The sequence below is a fragment of the Crocuta crocuta genome, unplaced genomic scaffold (genome assembly GCF_008692635.1).
Source record: "Crocuta crocuta isolate KB4526 unplaced genomic scaffold, BGI_CrCroc_1.0 scaffold546, whole genome shotgun sequence".
Classification (NCBI taxonomy): domain Eukaryota; kingdom Metazoa; phylum Chordata; class Mammalia; order Carnivora; family Hyaenidae; genus Crocuta; species Crocuta crocuta.
Window position 1 is genome coordinate 2,663,280 of NW_027527441.1, and position 26,165 is coordinate 2,689,444.

At 38.9% G+C, this 26,165-nt stretch overlaps 1 long non-coding RNA gene across 1 annotated transcript; it reads right to left on the minus strand.

The window, feature by feature from the left end:
- Window positions 1-26,165, minus strand: LOC144228964 (uncharacterized). Its single transcript, XR_013334312.1, has 2 exons — window positions 26,043-26,165; window positions 1-247 (listed from the first exon to the last, which is right to left on the minus strand). It is a non-coding gene; the product is annotated as an uncharacterized LOC144228964 (long non-coding RNA).

Genomic DNA, 26,165 nt, shown 5'->3' on the forward strand with positions numbered 1-26,165 from the left:
TGAATGTTTCAGTGCCTCAGTTTATTCACCTATGAAATGGAGATATGTGAGTACTATCTGAGTGAAATCTGTTGTCGTTCAAGTTGGTTTTCCCAATAGGTAAAGTATCCGTTTTCTCTGGTTGCTTTTCAGATTATTTTCTCTGCTTTTAGTTTTCAGAAGTTTAATTCTGATGTGTCCTGGTATGGATTTCATTGGCTTATCCTGTTTGGAGTTCTTCCAGCTTCTTGACCTTATGGATTTAGGCCTATAGTAGGATAAAGTGCATTAATATGCATGTAAAAGTGTCTGCACTTAAGAGCCATGTAAATGTTAGCCAGTTATATTAATACTGTCCCCTTACCTTAAGGTAAAAACTAAGAAAATGTAAATGAATTATGCACTTTAGTTAATAATAATGTATCAGTATTAGTTCATTACCTGTAACTAATACACCATACTGATGTAAAATGTCAATAATAGAAAAAACTGGCCATGCCATGTATGGAAACACTCTGTATTAGATTTGCATTTTTTTCTGTAATTTAAAATTGTTCTAAAACAATAAGTTTACTTTAAAAAAATGCCTGCAGGACATGCATGAATGGAAGGAATGATAAAGAATAGGTAACAAGGATAGAGAATTTTAAAAAGTTGTTTAACAAAAGGAACTCTGTGGAAAATATATTTGCTTAGTCTAAAAACATAAACTATAATGATATATTCTTTTCTTTTGAAAAAGAATCAATACAAACAGAAAGCAGAAAATTTAGACACTGTAACCCTAGCTAGCATATGGCCAATAGCACCGATTTCAGTTAATAGCTTATAATCACAATAATCAGTTCAGGACCAGTGATCCAAGTTATTGGAACTATTTTTCTAATAGAATAATTGTCTTAATTCAGACCAGGAAAGTATTTGTAGGGGAGGTGTGTGATTAGCATAGTAAATAGACCCACTGAAATTATTAATTGGGTTATTCAGTTATGGCTCCCGCAAAAAAAGCACATAAATAACTGGCTCATATGAGAGAAACAAAGAGAATATAAGCAATTTTTTTGCAGTTGTATTAATTTGGTTACTGTAAGGTGTATTTCAAATTCATTTTGCTGTAGAATCATAAAGCAACCCATTTGTCATTGAATGTTAATTGTTTTTCATAATGCAGTTAAATGATAATCAGCTTTTTACATTTGCAAATATTTCCCAGTAATCTGATGATGATGTGCTATTTTTCATTCCTTTTTTTTTTATTTTGTAAGGGATTTTTACATGTTTACTAATTTATTCTTGACAATTGAAATAAAAGCTTATTTTTCCTCCCTTATAATTACATATATTTGTTATCAAAATTACAAAACATAAGGAAAAAGAAAAAAGCTACCCATAATCTTATTATGTTAACTTTTTAAATGTATTTCCTGTTAATCTTACTTATTTCTAACTTTTTAAAAAGTACTTATTTTGAGAGAGAGTGCGTGAGAGAGAGCATATGCTGGTGTGCAAGCTGGAGAAGGGCAGAGAGAGAGGGAGAGGGAGAGAATTCCAAGCAGGCTACACACTGTCAGTGCAGAGTCCCATGATATGGGGCTTGAACTCAGGAACCATGAGATCATGACCTTGACCAAAATCAAGTCAGTCAGTTAACCGACTGAAATACCCAGACGCTCCTATTTTTTATTTTTGAACTATAAATGTGACTATATGTATATTTAATTTGGGTTCTACTTGACTGTTTACCACAAGGCCTTTATTAGGCTATTTAAAATTTTAAAATAATAATTTTAAATAATGTGAAGTATTAAATAAGCTGTTACATTACAATTTAGTAACCTATTGGATATTTAGGGATTCTCCCAGTGATATTTTATTCACCCAGATTTGTTCCAATTATGGAAGAAGAGTTCTAACTCACTGACACTTTGTGTCTCTTTATGTGATATGACTGTAGCATTCTTATATTTGAAACCCAGGAAAGAAAGAGTTCAAACAGTCAAATATGCAGGTCTAAAATATAAAAGTACCTTAAAAATTTTTGTATTTGAGTATAGTGGACACACAATGTTACATTAGTTTCAGGTGTACAACATAGGGATTCAACTACTCTATACATCATGCTGTGCTCCCCATATTAGCTACCATCTGTCACCATACAACACTTTACAATATCATTGGCTATATTCTCTATACTGTGCTTTTTATTTCCTGTGATTTATTCATTCCACGAGTGGAAGCCTGTATCTACCATTCCCCTTCCCCCAGTTTGCCCGTCCTCCCATTCCCTCCTCCCAGGAACCACCAGTTTGGTCTCTGTATTTATAGGTCTGATTCTGTAAAGGTACTTTTTAAACTGCCACAGTCATTCTGAATCTCATCCATCTCTCTTAAGATGAAGCACAGGTCTGGTTCACTGTATAACAAAGTAGCAAACACACTGTATCCTGGTATCTAAGACGATTGCTTATAAAACTAGACTTCTAACTTCCATTTCATTCTCTCACAGGGTATCATTCTCACTGGAGGACAGTTGTCTGAACAACCTCTAGGCCATGCTCATATTGAACTTCTGAAACTGAGCCCATGACAACGTCTGGTAGGGCAAGAGCAGGCATGGTAACAAATCCCGAGTCAAAATAGCTAGCTGGTTTCCTAGCAAACCGATGGACAGTCTTCCCAAAGTTGTAGTAACTTCTGGCAAAAATCTCGTATTACTAAAGATTCTTCTTTCATTGGAAGATAATAGATTTTTCCTTAATTCTGAGCCTTAATATCCACCATATTGCTCTGCAAAATGATGGGGATCTTTCCACTTAGTCCTACCAGATAGCTATGCCACTTAGGTGCATACTTGTAACTCTTGCTGTTGTATCAAATATTATAATGGCACGCTGGGTTTGGATACAATACCCATTTCTTAGGTCACCAAATGTATGTCCAGTGTATTGAATTTAAAAAGTCTACTGTTGGGGTGCCTGGCAGGTCAGTCAGTTGAGCATCTGACTTTGGCTCAGGTCATGATCTCATTGTTCGTGGGTTCGAGCCCCGTGTCAGGTTCTGTGCTGACAGCTCGAGCCTGGAGCGTGCTTCAGATTCTGTGTCTCCTTCTCTCTCCCTCTCTCTGTGCCCCTTCCCTGCTCGTGCTCTGTCTGTGTCATTCAAAAATAAACCTTAAAAAAATTAAAAAGTCTACTGTTGGGGCACCTGGCTGGCTCAGTCTGTAGAGCATGTGACTCTTCATTTTGGGGTTATGAGTTCAAGCCCCACATTGGGCATAGAGCTTATTTTTAAAAATAAATTTTTAAAAAGTCTACTGTTGTTATGAAACACAGGGTGATAGACCTCAACAACTAAAGTGATTACATATTTCTCAAATTATCAGTTGAATGACATTGAAAATATAGTTTAACCAGTTCTGCCCTCATAAACCAATACATGTTTAAATAGAACTTGGGGATCTCCTAGGCAGTCAGCATGATGATTCTTCCAGAAATATTTGTGCTCCTCATCTGGCTGAACCAAATCCATTCTTTGTTTGCTCGTTTTCATATAATCTCAAGTTAGTGATGAAAATGAGAACACTTAAAATACATAAAATGTCAAATACTACAGCATGAAACATGCCTTTTGACTTAACATTCTGAACTTTGTTTTTAACTAAAAACAATTCCGCAGCTCACAAATGGATACCTAAGGATTATATTCATTCAGTCACAGAATATTTATTGAGAATATACTAAGTGTCAGGTGCTATTCTAAGTGCTATAAACAAGGCAGAGAAAAATCCCTTCAGTCATAAAAGGTCCCTCTTTCAAAGTCCAGAACTGATGAACTACGACCTTCTGAGATAAAGTTGGTAATGCTAGGAAGAAAACTATTGGAGAAGGAACTTGACACTGAAAACTCCTTGTATTTTCCCTCTGGGTTCATCTCTACTTACCTAGAATGAGCACACAGTGAGATACCACAGGGAGGTTATCAATATCTTCTAAGAGGAGAGAGGGGACATATGGGACAGAGTCCACTGAGGCAAGGACCAGTGAGAAAGTTCCTAATTTTGTTTATGTTGGGAGCCGGGGGGGTTATAGGCCCCAGAGGGAAAAGAATTTATTATTTTTTTAAACAAAGGAGGCAAGGCTGAGTTAGTTACACTCTACAAAAACCATTACCATGTAATATAGAGAAAAACAAAGCCTTAATTTTCACTAAAATATGGATACAAACTAGAGTTTTATTTTAGAACAAGAGCCTAGTAATGCCAGAGTAAAAGCAGAAGTCAAGATCCTGGATTTTATGGCTGGTTGAGAACTGTAAGGTTGTTCAGGCTTCTTGAATTCTGTTTTTATTTTTATTTATCTTGGGGGGGGGGCTCTAGTAACCAACATTTAAGAAACTAAAATAAAGACACTGGAATTGAGGACATTTTATGGAAAGCTAAGGGTTCAACACTGTCCAATTAGCTCTCTTAATACACTGAGAAGAGTTGTTAACTTAGAGGATCAGTCCTATGCTTCCTATTGCACTTCAAGGATTAGAAAAAGACTAGAACCACAGTTTGGAATTCTTCTGTAACTCATCTGGATGGGAGTAGGAAAGTCACAGGGAGCAGATCAAATACTATATAGGAGTTCAGAAGAGCCCTCAAAGTAAAGAAAATAGGTTGATTCTGTCCAAAGAAGACAGACAAATAAGAGAAGAGAGGAAAAAAAAAAAAAAAAGAACTAGAGAATAGTACAGATATAGAACATATTAATCCTCACTCTTTGAAAAGTGAATCTCTCATTATGTTCTTGAACATAGTCCCTGGACAATTTACCACGGTTGTATTGAGAGAAGACAAGGAAAACGACAGGTTGTAAAAAAGAGATGTGGGAAGAGTTGAGAAAACATGGAATTTCATATACGCTCATGTCATTAAATACTAGAGTTTGGTTGGAATAAAGAAAAATCAATTGTGAGTCTGATTAAATGAAAGGAAATGAAATAAGAATGGCTCTCTATTTGGTTGCAAGGTGGCCTGTGGACAACCTCCATACGTGCCTTCCCAAAAAGATGCCCTTCTACCAGGACACTCAAAGCATATTTGTAGAATTGTGCTCTTCAAACAGTTTGGCTTTTTCCCTCTATTCTTTCTATTTTAATACATCAAGAGCTGGGTTTTTTAATATGCTAAAGATTTAATTTGCTTAGATTAAGGAATGCCAATCAATTTCCCTTAAAATTTAAAGTGAAAAACTGTAAGTTACGAATAAATAATTTCTCTCAGTTATATCACTTGTCAGTTGTGATGTTCTAAATATTCATCCCTCATCGTGTGAAGGAGGATTTTGGAAAAGTCTATGCCTGTAAAACATTGAGCTGAACAAAACCTTCTCTGACTTCCTTCATAACGAGACAACTTTTTTTCATTTTTTTAAGTTTATTTATTTTGAGAGAGAGCGAGCATGAGTGGGTGAGGGGCAGAGAGAGAAAGAGAGAGAGAGAGAATCCCAAGCAGGCTGTGCACTATCAGCATGGAGCCTGGTGTGGGGCTTGAACCCATGAACTGTGAGATCATAACCTGCACTAATATCAGACACTTAGCTGACTGAGCCACCCAGGCACCTCAGGAGGCAGTTTTTCAATCACGATCTCAAACTTGGAAGGCTAGGAATGGTCGCCTGGCTTACCAGCATCACATAGCTACAAATATTAGCTGGGCATGAGGAGTGATGTAGTCACTAGATATAATCTGAAACAAGAGGTTTATACTGGATTCTGATGGCCTCACTGTGACCTAAATTACACACACATGTACACACACATACAGTTTCCGATGACATCAGTCAAAATTTCCTGTGAGCAACTGGGAAAGAGACTTGGCTTAGAAGTCTAAGAAATCAAACCTGAAGTTTTAAACTATACTCATTCCCAGGGCTTTGCAACTGATTCAATTTCCAACAAAATTATCACTGTCCCTGGTTCCAATAGCAAACAGAAGGGAGAACTGGATTAAGAAGGAGAAAAATTTTGTTGAAAACAAAAGACATGACTCTGTGGGAACATTTCAGAAGGGCCCCCAAAAGATGGATCCAAAGGTGGTATCCCCCAGATCTGTCGGGTAAGCTGGACACAGATGTCCCATGCAGCTAAGACAGTGAATGAAAGTGAGCAGTGGTGGGGGATGGGAACGAAGAAACCCTAACGCCTCCTCTTTGCTTTAGGCTCATTTTCTTCCCTGAAACCAAAGCTTGATTTGCTATTTGGCTCAAGGAGCAGGAGAGGACAGAGGAAGTCACAGTGCATTTCCATTTCTTGTCCAGTTTCCAGTCCCATGTCAGTAGAATTGAACCTTGGATGGCCTAGCAAGATCCGCATGGAGGTCTGCTTGGCAGAGGGAAAACACTTGTGTTGGAGGACAGCCTTTTGTAGCTTTCAGCCCAAAAACTGTCCATCCCCTCTGACCCCTGTCAGTACTACAATGGGAAGAACAAGATAAAGAAAACTCCCCTTCTCATCAAAAAGACAAGAATTTTATATACAGCAGTCACCAGACAGTGCCTCCTTGGCCAACGTCCAGACTGGCTACAGAAATTTGTCTGCAACAAAACAAATAAAAGCAGCCTTGTAACTCAAACAGTGGGTGGTCTAAGTCCACATACACGGCAGCTTCTCCATGACTGACAAATGTCACAATTAGTGGTGACCGGGGCAGTTGTATGAAAGTATCCTTTAAAGAGAACATAGGTTAGAGTCATCATTACCAACACATCAGAATGCATATCTCTACTAGATTTTGGATTGCATTATAATGTAAAATCATTTAATTGCCAAAACTTATCTACTTTTTTAAAAATAGGGTTCTGAATTAAGAGTGACAAAGAGAATTGCACGTGATACAGTGAGTTATTTTTAAGAGTAGCCAAGGAAAGAATTCAGTTCTTCTGCTGGTTATTCCAGGCTTAGTGATCCACCTTTGGTAGATACCATGCTGGAGGTGGATTACACACAAGTTGGCATGAAGTCCAGAAAGTTTTGAACAGATTGTCCCCAGGCCATGTATGCCCTCAAGAAAGAATCAAGTGGATATCTTTTGCTAACAAGTAAAAGATGAATGGGAGAAGAATTAAGTTCTTCCAGATTCTAGGGATATCTATGGATATACCCAGGCTTTCCACCACATTCCCAACAGCCTTATCTGAGGGCTCTGTTTCTTACTGATTAGCCTGGAAGTCTTATCTGGAAATAATACCTAAGAAAATCTGATATTCTGAAGAACTCTGGGACTTGCAAAGAATATCCACAGTGGTGTAGAAACTCTGCTTTCCAACTAAAACTCTTGGAGTTCTGAGACTTATTTTAAAGTAGAGCAAGGCAAAGAGAAAAGTGTAGATGCAAAGACACAGTCATATAGCCAAGCAATATAAAAATAAAATGAGGGAGAAGCCACAATAAATTTTGAAAATGAAGCACTTAAATCTCAATGCAATGAAAGTATTTAGAATAAAGACATATATGCAGTTCAAATGGGACCTGGCGTAGGGAATGCATAAGGTGAGATATATACATACATACATACATACACACATACCTACATACAAATGAGACAGCACCACTTAGTGGTTACAACTTCAGATTCTGAAGTCAGACAGATCTGATTCTGAATCCCAGTTCTGTCATTCATCAGATGTGTAGCTTTCAGAACATAAAATTCTTTCACCTAAGCTTTTTTGTTTTGTTTTGTTTATAAAAGAGACTAAGAAAGCAATTGCACAGATGTTCATGAAGCTTTTTAATGAAATGTAGTATGTACATAACTAAATATGAAGCCTTGCACAGACTAAGTGCTCCATAAATGTTGGTGAAAGTTATCTTGGAATAGTCAGATCTGAAGGAAAAGTGAAAAGAAGGGGCAATTTATTTGGTGGATAATAGCAGGAAGCAATTTAGATATAAGAAGTAGTATGGGAAAATGCTGAAAGGTATGATGACCACATTACCTGAAAAAAACAAATTAGTACACATGACTTGAGAATAGGAGAGATTATTGCTATTGGGGTCATCATAGAAAATCCGAGAAGGATCAGCACTGTGTGCAAGTACAAATCATATTTACAAAGGAGAACATTCTTTCACTGAAGGCTGGGAGAAATTAGCATCTTTTCTCAGATTCTATTTTTGGGTTACTATCAATTCTAAGTTACTTAAAGCTTCATAAATCTATTTGGCACTTTTCCTTCTCTTTGCATTTCTTGATGCAAAGATTTTGATCATTTGACTGTTAACATTCCATCAAAAGTGCTTAAATGAAAATGAGATTAAAAACCAAATCTTGACTTGCTAGGTGAGTATATTGGTAACCAAGGGAGAGAATAACAAATCACGACAACTTCTCCATCAGGAAACATACTCTGGCAGCAGAGAGGTTTGATTTTAGATTCTAGTGATGTCCTTAGACACTATGCCTGCCAACACAAGTTGGCTCTGCCCCAAATGCATACATACCTGATTTCATGACATGAAGACTTTCAGGGATTATAAAGTATAAGCATTGTGCTAAGTAGGGGTTTAGGGTGCAAAGGGAAGTGAATAGTAGTGGGGAGGTAATAAACAAATATGGTGCTAGGGAGACAATAAGCAAACTAAAGTTAAAAAAAATCTTAGATAGCATGGAGGAGGGCACTTGTGGGGATGAGCACTGGGTGTTATATGGAAACCAACTTGACAATAAACTATTTGTAAAAAAAAAATCTTAGATATAAAATTAACATAAGCAGAGCTGTGTAGACCAGTAACATCATATATGATGATGAAAAGCAAATGCTTTATCTGGATGGTAGGGTGCAAGTCATGAATGTTCATTCTTATTTCTGCTCAACACTGTACTGCAAGTTTTAACCAGTGCAATTAGGAAGAAAAAAAAAAGACTTCCTGATTGGAAAAGATAAAGTTAAAGCTGTCTTGAATAACAGACAGTATGATCTTCTATGTGCAAGAACTAAGGGATCCACATAAAAGATGTGAAAAGAAATAAATGAGTTTAGGAACTTAAAAGATACAATGAGCATATACAAAATCAAACATTGAAATAAAAAAAAAACAACCCTGACTACTTACAATAACATTAATACAAGGACTACTTAGGTATAAATCTAACAAAATCTTGCTTGATTTGTTTGCTGAAAGTTACAAAACATTATGAGAAAAATTAATGTCCCAAATATATAGAGAGCTATACTGATGATCATGAATAGTTAAAGGCCTGTGCAATTTACAGTCTATATATGTTTACCTTGATAAAATTTTTAAAAAAGATGAAATAAAAATGTTAGTCAAACAAAAATGAAGTAATTCGTTACTAGATGAACACTAATGGAAGTACCCAAGACCATTTTTCAGGCAGAATTAAGAGAGGTTGATGAAGATGTAAGCTCATAAGTGCAGGCTGCAATGTATATTCATATATAAACTGTTAGGTCTTATCTACAAAACCAATGAGCCAGCAATTCCATATCTCTCTTTACCTAGGACTATACATTTGTAACGGCTTTTGCAATAGAGGATATTTCATGTGCATCTGCAGTTCCCAGAAAAGATGGGAGATTTAATACCAAGGTCAGAATATAAGAAGTAAAATCTCTATTTAGATGGTGACACTGAAAGACACTGCCCTATGGTGGAACCTGGGCTGTGAGCACAGCTGAGGATCAGGGTTGGTGAATAGAGGGTGGTATAAAAGGAGAACCACAGACCCCCACCAGCACCCTGTGACCTTGCCCGCTTGCCATAACTACCCCTGTGGCTCCACTAGTATCCGTACAGTCACTGCTTCAGACTTGTCCAATTAACATATTAACACCTGCCGATCCAAGGCTATGGAAACTCCTCTTAGCCAGCTCACTATTTCATGTTTGCATGTATAGGAGGATTAGGAGGAACTTAATGGAGGACCATGGGGGAAGAGAAGGGGAAAAATAGTGGGGGAGAGGGAGGGAGGCAAACCATGAGAGACTCTTGAATGCTGAGAACAAACTGAGGGCTGATGGGGGTGGAGGAGAGGGGAAGGGGGGTGAAGGGCATGGAGGAGGGCACTTGTGGGGATGAACACTAGGTGTTATGTGGATACCAACTTGACAATAAACTATTAAAAAAAAAGCTAAGTCTGTTCACTGATAAACCAAAAATCTACCACACTGATTACAAATGGCATCCTTCTACATGCAGTGTTTTTACCCAAATCATTGACTTTTATTTCTAGCATTTAATCAACGTCCACTATGTTCCTAACACTTTCCTCGCACAGCAGCTGAACACAGAGTTAAGATGGCAGCAAAGGCAAAGACACTGAGATGAGTGAGGAAACAATATACTGTCTGGGGGACTAAAACACAATCTAGTCTCATTGGATCAGGCAGTAACTGAGCTGGGCAATGATGAAACTAGAAAGGTAGGCCAACCCCAGATTGTGAAGGATTTTGCACAGATGCTTGGATTTTTGACTTTTTCTAAAGCAGTTGTCATGGGTTTTTACCACTTCACGCATAGTTATAAAGATTGAAGACTCCAATCACTTTTTTTTTAAGCTAAGGTTTTTTGAAAGGCAAATGTTCTCCAGAAGTTCAGGATTGTCTCTCCATAAATATATTCACATGAGGAATATAAAACTATATTTTGGAAAACAATGTGGGATTTCTTCTATTTAATCTGTGCTTGACACACAGTCATAAGAAAGGATCCAGTTTCCTCTCATTGGTCCTGGTTCTCATACCATAAGCACTGATCCAATTACTACAAAGACCATTCTCTACAGACTTCATTATCTACTTCCTTTGCAGGTTTGTGTTGGAAAGTTTTAAAAACTCTATCCAGGGATGCTTTAATGAAAGGAGGAATTAAATCTTTCTAAAAAGTGAAAAGAAAGCATTTCATTTAATTCCTCTTCTGACTGTGTCATTCACTCCTTTACTGATTCTTCACCTTCAAGATCTCTATTACATGGACCATTCTCTGTTCTTCCAATCTATGACCTTTTGTTCCCATTTCTTTTGCAATCTAGATAAGACCTATGGGTCATCACTTCAAATTCTTTTGTGTATCTTTTAGTTTTTTGCCCTCCTTGTGTTTCTGCATGGTAAAACCCAAATGAGCATCTTCAGATCCAGGGAGAGAGAGAAAACAATATGGAAAAACAATTATATAGGGACCAGACTAGAAGTTGGAAGTCCACCACGATGCTCTATTTGTAATCTAGGCGAGAATTGGAAGAGCCTGAACCACGGCAGTGGAATATAAAGCACCAGGATCACATTCTAGGGACATCAACGAGGTGGAATTAGAAGATTCTGTTTCTCTCTTTTGCAACTGCACAGTGGCCAGCTATGTTCACTATGAATGGTAACAGAAAAAGAGTAGACTTTGGTAAAGAGGATAGACTCCACTCTAGCTAAGAATTTGAAATCCTTGTGAGGTCTCCAAATAGCGCTTTTGAGGAGTTCAGGAGAGACACTTTGGGATGTGTAGGTGACCTATGGGAGTCATCAGCATGTAAGCAATAATTGGAGCCATGGGGTCTAATTAACCTATAAAAGGAAAATGTGTTGAGAAAGAAAAGGAGGGACCCAAGGCTCAGAACAGAAGAGTCCATTAAGGAAGTGTGACGAGAAGCAAAGGGCAAAGAGGGAATGGCAAAACTGAGTAATGAGTAGAACCAAATGCTACAGAGAGCTCAAGAAAGAGAAGAATAGAAAAATGTCTTTCAGGTTTAACAATGAAGAGTTTATTTTTGACTCAGCCAAAATATGTAATCATATTTAAGAGTGGAAACCGTGCTTGGAATAACTTGAGAAGTACATATGATGGGATAAAATAGAGAACCCTTAGATTGCTGTTCAGTAACCCTGACTATAAAGGGAAAGAGCACGAAAGGAGAACAATGAATGGATGAAGCAGTATTCTAAAGGTGGCAACAACCTGAGCATGCTTGGATGTTGATGGGAAAGAACTGGAAGATAAAGAGAGATGGAATATTCAGGAGAAGATGGGGAAACGGAGTGAGAATTGTGAGCGGTGAGTGGGGAATGAGTATGGGCAGGAAGGTTAATTTAAGACTGAACAAGATTTCCCTGTTGTTTTAATTTAAAAGGTCAGAATTAAGGGTGAAAACAGGATCTGGATTGGGAGCAGGAAGTAGCTGGAATTTCTTCCCAGGGGCTCCTATTTCTTATATCAATTATTTTAGGGAAATAAAGAGAAAAAGTCTATGTCAAGAGCCAAAGAGAGACTAGGACAAAGGAGAAGGAAAATGAAGATGAGGACCCAGCTAAGACTGGTGACTGTAGATGTGGTATTTCAGATTGTCAATCTTGCCTTCATAATAGAATCACCTGGGGAGCTTTTAGAAATGCTTATTCCCAGTTTCTCACCCAGGAGATACTGACTGTTCTGGGCAGAAGCATTTTTGAAAGCTCCCTAGGTGCTTCAAATGTACAGCCACAGTTGAGAAAATACTGCTCTGAATCCTTTGGTTTTGTGAGTTTGCTGTAGTAGGGCAAAACTGAACAGCCCAGGTATAAGGCAGAGAGGCCAGGTGGTTGAACTGTTCAGAGTTACAGTTCTGCTGGGCAGGTTCAGAGGAAGGACAAGGGAAAGGCATTGGAGAGGTAGTCTATAGAGTCTAGGCTGAGACAAGAAAATGGAGACAGGATGTAATAGAAAGACTACAAGAAAATAGAGGAGCCAAGGAGTGGTGAACATGTGGGAAAAAGTAAGAGGGTGATTGATCGGGACTCAATGAAGAAAGGAGCATCCTCTTTCAACTTCTGATGATCTAAAGCCACTTTTTGGGTAACATGCCCTTGAAAGTACTTTTAAAGGGGGGCCCGGGTAGCACAGTCGGTTAAGTGTCCAACTTCAGCTCAGGTCAGGATCTCACAGCTCGTGGGTTAAAGCCCTGGGTTGGGCTCTATGCTGACAGCTCAGAGCTGGGAACCTGCTTCAGATTCTGTGTCTCCCTCTCTTTCTGCCCCTCCCCGGCTTGCCCCCTGTCTCTCTCTCAAAAATAAATAAACGCTAATAAAAAGGAAGTACTTTTTACTACATTTCAGTGCAAGACTATAACAAGCAGAAAATAGAGTTTATTGAGAAGTAGCAGCAATGAAGTCAATGCTTAAAGTAAGGAGGAGCAGAAAACATAGATAGTGGGGAAGAATTCTCCATTAAAATACATCTGTATCTATTTATAGACAGTTTCTTATTCTTCATGTATCAATCTAAATTTATTAGTAACTAAGAATATTTAACAAGGAAGTGGTTAGAATCTTCAATTTTTGTGGTATTAGGGAGTAGTATGATTTTGAGATAAGCCCTCCGCTGAAAAGAGTGACATGAATAATGGTTTTCTCTAAACAGAGGATGTGATTAGTATAATGTAGTGACCCTGCTCTATTATTATTAAGTTATTAGAATCATCTTAAGTCATCTGCATGTGGTGTAAGGCTTTAAACAATAGAGGCCCCAGAATGGGATGAACGATAAACAAGGCACAAACAGACCTTGAAGCAAAACCCATTTACTCTGTATTTCTGTAAGAGTCTAGGAGAAAAATGTAAACTGTTCTTTTTTTAAAAGTTTATTTTGAGAGAGAGAGAGAGTGAGAGGGGAAGGGACAGACAGAGCGAGAGAGGGAGAGACAGAATCCCAAGCAGGCTCCAACTCTGTCAGCACAGCGCCCAACATGGGACTTGAACTCATGGACTGTGAGATCAAGACCTTTCTCAGGACTCCACATCAAGAGTTAGATTCTTAACTGGCTGAGCCACCCAGGCAGCTCCAAAATATGAATTATTTTTAATAGATGAAGTGACAGTAAGATGAGGAAGGAAATAAGAGGCCTTTAGGTCCTGCAGCAACACAAATGAAACCTTGATAATGGCCGAGAGAAGAGAAAGAAAAACGAGTTCTAACAGTGCTCCAGTTAATTCACAAGGAGCCCTAGAAAAAAAGACTGAACGTTATTCACTGGAATTTTTCCCCATTGTTCTGTCTCATTAAAACTGGCCCTGTTTTGTCTCCCTCTGAGACTGTTTGAATTGTAGATTCTGATGTCCTTTGAACTTTGTTCTTTGATAAAAGTTGGGCAAAAAACACAGGCCACACACAACTGTGGACCTGAGATGTGAGACTTGTGACAGTTCTGGAAAGAGCTTCCTGCCCAATGCCGAAAAAGGAAGACAACTATTCAAACTGACCAGGAGGCAAAATATTTCCATGGTTAGTCATTAATATTTACTAAGAGGCATCAATGAACTGCAAGCTTCCTAGCTAGATTCAAGGAATATTTTGAAAGATCCCATTTCCTATCTCTATCAGGTTGACAAGGCAGAAGGACATAGCCACCCAGGCTTGGTATCCATCAGGACACTTCACCTGTATGGCTTCTGGAAAAAAAGCAGTTTTTCCACAGGTTTGTCCTCAAACAATAGGGCTTTAGGGTAGGCTAAAAGTGAACATATGCCAAATTAGGGAGAAGATGATGGAGTTTTGTTTTCTTCACTCTACATTTCCCTCTATGACTTTTTTCTTCCTTCTTGCAAATTACAGACTATAAATCTAAGCATTTATGATTCAGAGTTCTCTTTGATTTGAACACTTTTCATAAAGGGGATAGTTTTAAATGATTGAGGTCTGTGTTCCTTTTTTCTTCCCAACAGGCTGTGTCTCTGAGCCTGAGTAAATCTATGGTGCCTCTCTGTTACAACTCGCTGGCTCGTGTTGCGTTCATGTTACCCAGATCACTCTTCTTTCATAACTGAAATATATAAAAACTAAAATATGGCTCAAGGGGTTTCAGTTGAACCCCATATATTTGAAGGGAATTGTTGAGCACAGAATGTAAAGCCTATCCTGGTCTCAGGGGTCTGATGTGACAGCAAAAACAGATTCAAGAAGAATAAAGCTCCTCACCTCTACTGTGAAACAATGCAGGGAACTGATCTATTGAGCTCTGGTTGGGAGGAAGACAGAGGTTGGGATCCGGATGAAGGCACCTCATGCACCTCTGACCCAGGAAGTGAAGTAATGATGAGGTGATACAAAATAATAGGAAGGCAGGGAGTATAAGATGCATGACTAGGTCTCCACGGGAAGTGGACAGAACTTTCCCTTCTTTTGCCAAAAATATTGAGAAAAGGTAGAATGGATTAATCGAATGTTCATGTATCCAAGAAGCAAACACAAAAGTAAGAGGCTGGTTTATTTAATTTCTGGATGGCTGCCAGGAACATTGTTCAGTATAATCACTCCCTAACTTGACACAATTAGTCTAGTAATTGGGAAATTTTCTTACTTTGCCAGAGAAAAATTATTTTAATAAGAAACTCAACCAGCCCAGTCAAAACTTGCTGTCTTTTGCGTGTTCACATCATCCTTGGACTTTTATCTTCATAAGTTCTAGCAAAGGTGTTGAATCACATGGAAATAAGGATACAGACCACACAACTGTGTATTATTCATAGAGTTAACCATGTTTTTCTCTTGATGCAGCTGTTTTGATGGCAAGAACCAAATGATACTTTATGTTATTTAAAAGCAGAATGACTACACACCTATTAGAGTAGCAAAAATGAAAAAAATAGTGACAATACCAAATGCTGGCAAGGGTGCAGAGAAAGTGGATCTCTCATACATTCTTGGTGGGAATCCGAAATCGTACAGCCACTCTGGAAAGTAGTTTGAGTTTCTTGAAAAATTAAACAAACATGAACAATATGATTCAGCAATCACACACCTGGGTATTTGTCTCAGAGAAATGAAAATGATATCCACACAAAGACTTATTCATAATGTTCATAGCAGCTTTAGAGGTAAGAGTGAAAAACTGCAAACAACCCAGTTGTCCTTCCGTGTAACAATGGTTAAACAAACTGTGGCATATTCATAGCATGGAATACCGCTCAGCAATAAAAGGGAATGAAGTATCACACACCACAACTTGTATAGATCTCAAGGGAATTGTGAGGAGTGAAAAAAAGCCAATCTGAAAAGATCACTGTGTGGTTCCATCTATATAATATTCTCAACATGATAAAATTACAGAGACTGAGAATAGATCAGTGATTGCCAGGCATTAGGGAGGCATGGAGTGGGGGTGGGTGGATATGATTATAAAAGAGTAATGCAAGGGAGATCTCTTTTAGTGATGGAGCTGTTCTTTATCATGATTGTGGTGGTGGCTTCATGAATGTACACGTGATTGAAATGCATAGAACTACACACGCACGCATGCACACACACACACATACACTAGTACAGGTAAAACTGGTGAGATCTGAATAAGGTATGTGAATTGTGACAATGTAATTTTCCTAGTTTTGATATTGTAGTATAGTTAATGGAAGACATCACCATTGGGAGAAATTGGATGAAAGGTACATGGTACCTCTTTAATATTTTGGCAACGTCCTGTCAACCTATAGTCCATTTAAAATAAAAAGTTTTAAAAAAATGGAGATGGGCCACCTGGGTGGCTCAGTCGGTTAAACGTCCAACTTTGGCTCAGGTCATGATCTCACGGTTCGTGGGTTCAAGCCCCACATCGGGCTCTGTGCTGACAGCCAGCTCAGAGCCTAGAGCCTGTTTCAGATTCTGTACCTCCCTCTCTCTCTGACCCTCCCCTGCTCACGTTGCCTCTTTCTCAGAAATAAATGAAACATAAAAAAAATGGAGATAATGCGAAAATGAGGCTACTGTTTGAAAAATTATCTGAAAAATTTGACCAGTCGTGTTTTTGGGAGATAACAAAGCCAAGTGACAACTTGTAGATAAGTTGTAGCTATAACCCTGGAAATTATTCCTAAACAAGTGGATTTCTTTGTATGAACACTCGATTTGTATGTTTCTGGAAACGGACTCAATGTGTTTATTGACACTTTCTTCTATCTGTGAAATGTCTGTTTTTCCTAATGAAAAGTGTTCCAGAAAACCAAGCAATGACATATATGGCTGTACAGCTTCAAGATGCTGTTCTGTTGTTTGCTTTGTACCCTTGCCACATCTACTTTCTGAAGACATGCATCAGCTGATAATAGCCACCGGGGGTCAGACTTCCACATAGCCCTTACCAAACATATGATTTCATACCCAGTGCAATTGCAGAAGCCCAGACCTACAGATTAACAGAACTCACACCTTCCTTCCTACTTGTAAGCTCACCAAAACAGACAGAGATATATATGTTCATAGTAATTACCCTCACAGTTAATGAGGAATTCAGCAGCAGGCTAGTGTTTTCATTAAGCCATGGATGAGACACAACCACCCTTTCTACAATTTGGGCAAGAAGCCCCTACCCTGGGCCCCTGACTTTAGAAGCCCCACACTGCCCCGTGTCTAGCCATGCCCCTCACCATGGGACAAGAATCCCAATTCTTTTCTAACTGGCTGCAAAACTCCTAAATTTCTTCCCAATAGCTAGTTATCACAGAGTATAATTTGGGGCAATGATGAACAGATGATAGTTTGGAAAGAGGCCTTAACAAAGAGGAGAGATTTGCTTCCTAGAGTTATGGACAATGGAACAAAGTTTAAAAGGGGACTACTATGAATCACAAAAGATAAAAGAAGAGAAATAAACCAAGACTGGGATTGTCTGATTCTAGAAGTTGGTTTGATTCTTGGAGATCAAACAATGCATCACTGAATCTGATTGCCAGGACATGACACGAAACTGCCAGTAGCTGGGCTTCTGCCTTGCAATACAATGATGACAGGGGCAGGATGGAAGCCTACACTGTCCACGCTGATCCAGAAAAGGTGTTGGTAATTACCGGTGTTGGTAGCTCTGCCTTCAGTTGGCTTTTCTCCAGAAAATGGAGGTGGGTAAGACACAAGGGGACCTCCTCTGTTGCTGCCTTTATAAAGCTTCATATAAAGACTCAAACCCCCACATGCAAAGAGAAGTGATTGTATCTTCCTAGGGACTATGGAAGGAATTCCCAAGTGGTCGATGTCACAAATCAAGCATCATTTGGCCTAGGGGCTTCAATGACTACATCTTTTTTTCTCTTACTGTATTTCTTTTTTTTTAAGTTTATTTATTTATTCTGAGACAAAGAGAGAGAGAGAGAGAGGAAGAGAGAGAGAGAAGGGGAGTGAGTAGAGGAGGGGCAGAGAGAGAAGGGGAGAGAGAGAATTCCAAGCAGTCTCTGCACTGTCAGCTCAGAGCCCCGTGTGGGGCTTGAATACAAGAACTGTGATATCATGGCCTGAGCCAAAACCAAAAGTTGGGCATTTAACGACTGAGCCACCCAGGCGCCCCTCTCTTATGATATTTCTAAGTGATATCTACACTCTGGGACATACATGTAACTGGAATGGTTCCAGAGACTGATGCCACCTGTTCTCACACTTTGAGAAGCCAGTTTAGTTTGTACCATGGGATTTCCAAGATTCCTTAGTGTCTCCTTTGCAAACTTTCATATTCTTGCTCTTCAAGGTGAGTTGTGATGTCACCCCTTAGGATTGAAGACCACTAAGCTAACAGTCTAGCCCAGAGGAAAAGAATTTTCCTGAGAGGCAAGACGCACAGCTCGCATCAAATGGCAATAAATATGGCCGTGCACTTAGTGAAGCAATAACAATTAAACCCATCAACTTTAACTGAGGTTGAAAAAACAAAAGACGTTCCAGTTTACAGTGGCCCCATGCCAGGAGACTGCTGAGACTGGAGAAGAATCAGACTACAGACTGAAGAATGCTATCTTCTAAGAAGAATGTGCTAATGAACATTTTCAGGAACAGCAGCCTTCTCAAGTTTTCTTCCAGAATGTTAATCAGCCAGGACCTCAAAGTATTACTGGTCAGTGAATATTCTCTGGCAGGTGCAGGGGAGAGGAATAGACACAATCTCCCCTCAGCCAATCTAGAAGGAATAAAATCTGATGTGATATGCTGGCTGTTAACTTTTTTCAATAACTATACATTAGCTGGTTATCAATGAAAGATTGAAATATCACCTAGACCTTTGAGGCTGTAAGTATAGCGTATGAAGGAGGCAGGGGCAAACAGGAAGAATAATGCAGCCCTGAGAATGAACTTGAGGTTTTCTGGCCTACTGCAAGATTAAATAAATGTTCCTTGCTGTTGGCGGCAAAAAAGTTAATTTTAAGACTCCACTTCTTTGAGTTGGTATCAGTCTCCTCTTAAGTCATTTCTTTTGATCAAAATCCCAGCTCTAAATATTCTTTTGAGGAGTCAGGTAAAAGATTACAATTCTCAATAACCTATTTATACAGCAGTGAACTTCAAAAGTTCTGAACTGCATAAGCAAGGATGATAGAGTCAAGCTCACGTTCCTCTAAGAGGAAAAAGCCATTTTGTCAAAACCGACTGTAGCTGAAGCCAAACACTGAGTTGTAAGGCTCAAAATCTTATTAGTATAGTCGCCTGAATTCAGAGAGGTAAATACCTCAGTTTCTGACATAAAACCTCCCATCCTATATGAACAGTTGTTCAGTATCTTTGAGGGCAGCAGAGAGTTGCTGGGTTGTGGCAAAGCCATGCAATGCAGTGGATCCAAACAGGGACTTTCCTTCCAGAAGGGACTGAATGCTGTTCACTTAACCTCCTGCATAGGCTACTCAAGTTTCTGACACTCAGTTCTAAATCTGGAAATGGAGGTAGAATTATTATGAAAACTGAGGAAAATGTAAGAGCTTGTACATAGTAGGTGTTCCATGGATGGTAGCTATTATCCCCTGAGCATGTCGAATGAATGCCCTTAATGAGGGATCAGGCTTGAACACGAATTCTGTGAAATTATTGTGGGGAAGCCTCACGTCATAAACTCAATTTGCTGGCTTCACTGTGAGAAGCATTTCTAAAATCTCAGAAATCCCTGGAATCTTTCTCTTGATAGTGTTTTCACTGGACTGTCTGGGCCAGGAGTATGAGTTTTCTTTTCAGAAGTGCTGTTTTCTCTTCATGAAATGATTGGTTGAGAAGCATCAGAAAGCAGGCAGCAAGTGGAAGCTGAGACCGAAGTCACTGGAGGTTTCTTTGATGCTAAGGGCTTGCAGTACAGTCTTGTCTCTGCTGTGATTGGTTTTCTTGTTATGTGCCACTTCCCAGCGTGACTCTTGTCTTCTCTCTTTCTTACCTTCATGGAAACTAATGTGACCTTGAAATGTTTATGTGTCATTTCTCTTCTGGTTCAGTGTTATGCAGTGTCTGTGGAGAATTAGAGGTAACACTAATTCATCTTTCATTCCTCACTTTTTGTCCTCCAAACTTGATAACTGTTTCCTTCCTAGGAAAGATAAAATTCCACAGCCTCTCCTCCTGTTGAACTCCATTCTCCTTTCACTTCTGAACAGTGAACCACCTCATAATTATTATTCTTCACATGAAACTCTCCTGTTAGACTTCCTGTTCTTTTATTTGTTCTTAGGGATAAGAGGATGAAATGTGAGCTGGAAGATAATATTATAAAGTCCATTTTCATCTGAATGAACAAGGCATCAAAAGAGTTCTAATTAAGGCTTAGGAGTTAGGCTGAGGGTGGGAGGAGGAAGATATGTGTGTGTGTGTGTGTGTGTGTGTGTGTGTGTGTACACATGCACAGAGATGGAGGGAGAGGGAGAAGGAGAGAGAGAGAGAGAGATCTTTAGTAGGAGGCTACAAGACTCTGGCTTAATCTTGTCTTCTGTAGAGTATTTTAGTGAACATAGAGAAGATATCAAGTTTCGTGATGAACCAAAATGTGGAGAGATAATTAAAGTAAAAATTGAAAGAAGAAAAAGGAATATTATTTTAACGTATTAGAGTTGTGGATGAATGCCAAGAGAACATAAGTTAATGGGAATGAAAGCAAAACCATACATTTGATATTAAAAAGCAGTTGGTTATAGTATAAGAAAATTAAACAATGTTTTTAAAAAAGCCTGCAATGATGGGGATATGTCAAAGGGACCCTGGAGCTAACTGAAAAAGCTCACAACAGCAAAGCTAGGACAATATGAACAATATGATAAATAAATAATATTGGATTATAACCCAAATATAAAATAGTACAAACATAAAATATTTATAGAATATCCACAAGTCCATATTAATATAAATAAATGATTGAATAAATTAATAACTCAGAGAAGAGAAATCTCCTGTATAGAAGAATTCCAAATATGTGGATACTCTACCCTCATGACAGAGCATAACTCTTTACTCCTTAAGTATAGGCTGTGCACAGTGCCTTCATTCAAGGGTATAGTATGGAAAGGAAGAAACTTGTGTAAATTTGTAGGAGAAATCTGATCAGCCAGATAACCAAGTTAACTTCAATAGTGATAAGTCATGTTGATAGTATGTACTCTTATGTGTTGGTTTGTTTGTTTATTTATTCATTCCTTTCTTCATTCATTTATTTATTTTGAGAGAGAGAGAGTAGGGGAGGGACAGAGGGAGAGAGAGAATCCCAAGCAGACTCTAAGCCCACCACAGAGTCCGACGTGGAGCTCGATCTCACCACCACAAGATCATGACCTGAGCAGATACCAAGAGTCAGAGGTTTAACCAACTGAGCCACCCAGGTGCCCAGTATGTATGTACTTTTGATATATGTGATGAGGATAGCAGTTTATCTCTATGGTCTTTGTCCCCCAAACATATACCCCCAGTCTAATCACAAGAACATCAGACAAATCCTTATGGAGGGGCATTCTATAAAACACCTAATCAGAACTCTTCAACACTCTGAAAAGCATCACAAACAAGGGTGATCTGAGAAACTGTTATAGCCAAGAGGAGTCTAAGGAGACATGATAATTAATTGTGATTGATAGTAGTATTAGTTGTAGTATCTTGGATGGGATCCTGCAACAGAAAAAGGTCATTTGGGAAAAATGAAGGAAGTTTGAATAAAGCACAGACTTTAGTTAATAACAGAGTACCAATATTAATTCATTAGTTGTGACAAGCATACTATACTAACATAAGAACTCTTTTTACTGTCATTGCAATTTTTTCTGTAAGCCTATACTATTCTAAAATAAAAGGTTTATTTCATAAAAAGCAATCAAAGAGGTGAAGGGTAAATTAGATTTTAATTTGAAGCCGAACATGTGAAAAATACTTGGGAATGTTAACCAAGGTAAACTTTAATGGATGACAAAGTAGAAGAATTTTGTCCAAACTACCCGAAACAATAGTCCCCCGCTTTTGTGTGTTCCTGGTGAGATGAAAGTCTCGAGCATATATTTGATTTTGAGAGTTACAGAACTCTCCTATTAAAATGTGGTATGCCCAGACGAAGTCAGCAAGGAAGATAAAGGTTTAAAGATTATTTCAAAAAAGAAATGTCTTAGTTTGAGATCCCCATGGAAACAGAAAAAAGCCTCAAACCAAGACTTATGAGCAGGTGGTGTTTTCATTGTTGTTGTTGTTTTGTTTTGTTTGTCTTTTTTTGCTTTTTGAGAAGTGATTCCATGAAACAGAAACAAGAGATTTAGGAGACTAAGGGAAGGAAAGAAAGGAGATGCTTTCTTGCTGTGGGCAACGGGAGCTCACCTCCCCTGGACCCTTATGGAGAGCCATGTGGAATGTGCCCAGAAGTTTCCCTTGAGGGACGAAAGTAAGCATTGATAATGTGCTTGCATCCCCTATTGGCTAAATGCTGCCCCGTGCACACTTCCTCCCAGCTTGTGCATGTGGGTGCATGGTAGTGTCACGGAAGCACTGGGGCAGGGAATGAGGGCCGTGCAGTGCAGACAAGGTAAGGGGCTGTCACATTGCACGTGTGCATCTGGCTACAGCAGCAAGAGATGGAGTAGAAGGTGGACCAGCAGGATGTGAGGAGGGACCTATGCAAAGGAGAATTTTTTTAAATGTTTTTAAAAATTTTTTTTTTATTTTTGAGAGAGCGGAAACGGGGAGGGGCTGAGAGAGAGGGAGACAGGATCTGAAGGAGGCTCTCCGCTGACAGCAGTGAGCCAAATGTGGGGCTTGAACTCACAAACCGTGAGATCTTGACCTGAGCTGAAGGAGGTCGCTGAACTGACTGAGCCACCCAGGTACCCCATAAGGAGAATTGTTCATGGATGTCTCAGGTACAAGAGGAAGAAGACATTTCACTTTGCACTCTAGGGGCATGGGCTAGGGCCTTTGATTAAAGTGACAGACACAGATTTTACCTTGATCAACTAGCCCTATGCAGATTAGCAATGGGAGATAGAAAAAGAGAGGGTCAATATACAGAAAAATCAGAGTGAATAGAATACACTGGGTATGATGTTAAAAAATTCCAAATGCCATAGTTACTGAAATAAATGTGAACATCTAAATTTATCAATAAAAAGACAGATCAGCATAATGGATTTTTAAAAATCCAGTCATATGCTATTTTTAAAAGTCATACCTACCCATTAAGAATTTAAAAATGGAGGGATGCCTGGGTGGCTCAGTCAGTTGAGTGTCTGGCTTCGGCTCAGGTCATGATCTTGTGGTTCTTGAGTTTGAGCCCTGAGTCAAGTTCTCTGCTGACGGCTCAGAACCCGGAGCCTGCTTTGGATTTTGTGTCTCCCTCTCTCTCTGCCCCTCCCCCTCTGAAACAAACACACACACACACACACACTTTCTCTCTCTCTCTCTCTCTCAAAACTAAACATTAAAAAATTTTAAAAAATCAATTTAAAAATGGAACAAGTTATATCAGAAAGATAGTAACAACCACAAGACAATATCAAAAGTTAGAAAATCTATTTTTTAATGCTTGTTTATTAATTTATTTATTTTTAGAGAGAGATCATGAGCTGGTAAGAGGCAGAGAGAGGGGAAGACAGAGAATCCAGACAGGCTTCATGCTGTCAGTGCAGAGCCCGATGCAGGACTCAGTCTCATGACTGTGAGATCACGACCTGAGCCAAAATCAGGAGCTGGACATTTAACCCACTGAGCCACCCAGGCGCCCCAGAACATCTATTGTAATGAACCAAAACTCACTCTTAACAGAAAACACTATTAACTCAGTCAGTATTTAGTTTGACTGCTTATAACTTAAAAGTCTTAAATAACAGCTTAAAATTAATAAAAGTGGATAACACTTTTGCTCATAAAATGAAACAAAAAATGTCAGAAAATAGGCAGTCCTGGGCTGAGATGACAGATTTCAAATTTTACCAACACAAATCAGGTTGAATGCTGGCATGTCCCCAGAAAGACATACTCCCTATGGCCAATTCAGATGGGGGTGTAGAGGATGAAGAAGAACATTCCAGAGCGGGGAAGGCAGAGACCAAAGAGAAAATGCCTGGCAAGAAGCAGAATCAGGATCTAATCAGAGTGTCCTGTACCACGCAGAGTAGGAGGCTTTCCCCGGTCCTGTCCAGCAAGACCTGTCCAGCCACTGAGCAGTGATGGCTGTGTCTCTTCTATTCCCTTTGCAGAATGGGAAATTTTCTGGAGGTCACCCACCCTGGTCCTAATACTTTGTTGTATTTTGGGCGCATGTGTATGAGACATATTTATCCAGTTAGTTCATAAATCATGAAAACACAAGGTCACATTCAAATCTGAAGGAAAGGACTGTGCACAAACCATGGATCTCGGGCTTTGAGCTTAAAATAGTCAATGAATGGCACTTTGGGTTGCATCATTTGGAGAGAAGGTGGTTTTCTTTCAAGTATGAAAAGAAGAGCAAAATAGGTATTTGAGACAAAAAGGGTGGACTCTGTCAAAGACTGATTATTGTTAATCAAATTCATTTTATCTTATTCCAGTGCACACAGCTAACCCTCATTTCCCATCCATCATTGTGGTTTTAGTCAATGGAATGTGAATGGAAGTGATATGCACACTTCCAGGCCAGGTCCACAAAACCCTCCTCCGTGTGATCTTTCATCCTATCTGACCTTCAACCATCTTAATGTACACGAGAATGGGGACTTTGGAAGCCAACTATTGAAGAAGGTGGAGCTGCAAGATTAAAGGAGACCAGATCTCTGAAACACTACATGGAAATGAGCTGGCCTTGTGTTTAAAGCTACAGTTTACACTTATGTGAGTGAGAAATAAACGGCCATTCTGTTTGAGTCATTATAAACTCTTTAAGACTACTGTCAACGTAAAACTGTTGGAAAGCACAAAGCTTTCCCACATGCTCCCTGCCCCTAGGCATGCCCAACATCCCCGACTGTCAACATCTCCCATCAGAGTGGTGCGTTTGTTACACTGATGAATGTACACTGATGTACACTGACAGAATAATCACTCGAAGTCTAGTTTGCACTAGTGTTCATTCTTGGTATTGTTCATTCTGTATGGGTTCGTACACATGTATAATGAAATGTACCTATAACTATGGAATCACACAAATATTTTTACTGCCATAAGAAAGTTCTCTGTCCCACCTGTTCATCTTCTTCCCATCCCCAACCCCTGGCAATCAGTGATCTTACTGTCTCCATAGTTTTTGCCTTTTCCAGAATACCATATAGTTGGATTCATACAGCATGTAGCCTTTTCAGATTGGCTTTTTCTACTTAGTAATATGCATTTAAGTTTCCTTCATGCCTTTTCATGATTTAGTAGCTCATTTCTTTTACTATTATATATTTCTTTATTTTATCATAGCAGCTAGCATTACCTTAACTATTACAATAAAACCAAACTATCAATTCCACGTGGGAAGAAATTATTATATTTTCATCTTCTCTTGACCTGTGCAGTCTCTTTTAGAATCTGTATAAATATCTAATAAAGTATTCCTGATATTTACAGTAAAAGTAGTATGGCTTGCTTTTGTGAAGAGTCTAATCCCATCACCATGCTTTTATTCCCATATATTTCTCTACTGAAGGCCCCCTCTTAGTTTTATTATCCATTCCCCATCTCAAAGCTGATATATGCTAAATTTTGTCTGATATTTTTCTTTCCAGGAAAACTTCCATTCCACTGTGTGGGAGACAGAGTGAACTGTTCCTCCAATGTCTATTGTCCGTTTCAACCATAGTAGTAGATTTTATATATCCAACCAAAATATATATTGTGTTTCCCAGCATTCCTTGTAGCTAGATAAAGACAGTTGGTTAGATTCTTACCAGTTGGATACAAACAGAAGTTTGTGCCATTTCCAGGAAGTTCCCTCTTTCTTAATTGCCAGAATGTGGATATAATTGCTGAAGTTCCCGCAAGCATCTGGGACCTTGAGGAGACCTTGGGGA